We start from the raw sequence: 686 nt of genomic DNA, 5'->3' as shown, positions 1-686 counted from the left end.
AGTAGGCGGTGGAACTTCCCAGTTTGAGACATCGGGCATTACAGGAAATTCGTTCCCCCATATGCGTAATGTGAGTTGCAACGTGTAGATCTCTTCTATGAATTGTTCAACATTTAAGTTTGCTCTCGCACATGCTGCATGAACATGCGCACACGAATATCGAAGAGTCTGAAATATCCTACACTCGCATCACCTGTTTCGCAGATCAACTGTGTACGACCTAGGTGGAAGACCCGAATGACGGCTGATGTACTCCTGAACTCGGAAAGTCTCCAAGTCACGCGAATACAATTCTGCGTTCATTGTTTGTGCCCTTCGACTATTTACCGCTATGGCCTTTCAAACAACCTCTACGTACACGTGTCCGGCCTCGATCTGCTTAGCTTGTCTTAACCCTATCTTAGGCTTTAATGTCGCCAATCGATAGAATGTTGCCGAGACTACAGCAGAAATCGGGAGATGGCGTGTGCGCCTCAATATAGAGTTGACCGCCTCTACGAGGTTAGTCGTCATCTGCCCATACCGAAACCCCTCATCATAACTTTGAGTCCATTGCCATTTCTCCATCTGCCCAACCATGTCCGGAGATTTGTTGGTAAAGATGACATCTGAGATTCAAGCCTTGCGAACCTCTGCCTGAATCTTCTCGGTTCTAACTCATGGGCTACATATTGAATTTGAGATCA

The sequence above is a fragment of the Gossypium hirsutum genome, chromosome D13 (assembly GCF_007990345.1).
Source record: "Gossypium hirsutum isolate 1008001.06 chromosome D13, Gossypium_hirsutum_v2.1, whole genome shotgun sequence".
Lineage (NCBI taxonomy): Eukaryota > Viridiplantae > Streptophyta > Magnoliopsida > Malvales > Malvaceae > Gossypium > Gossypium hirsutum.
This window is presented reverse-complemented; position numbering follows the sequence as displayed.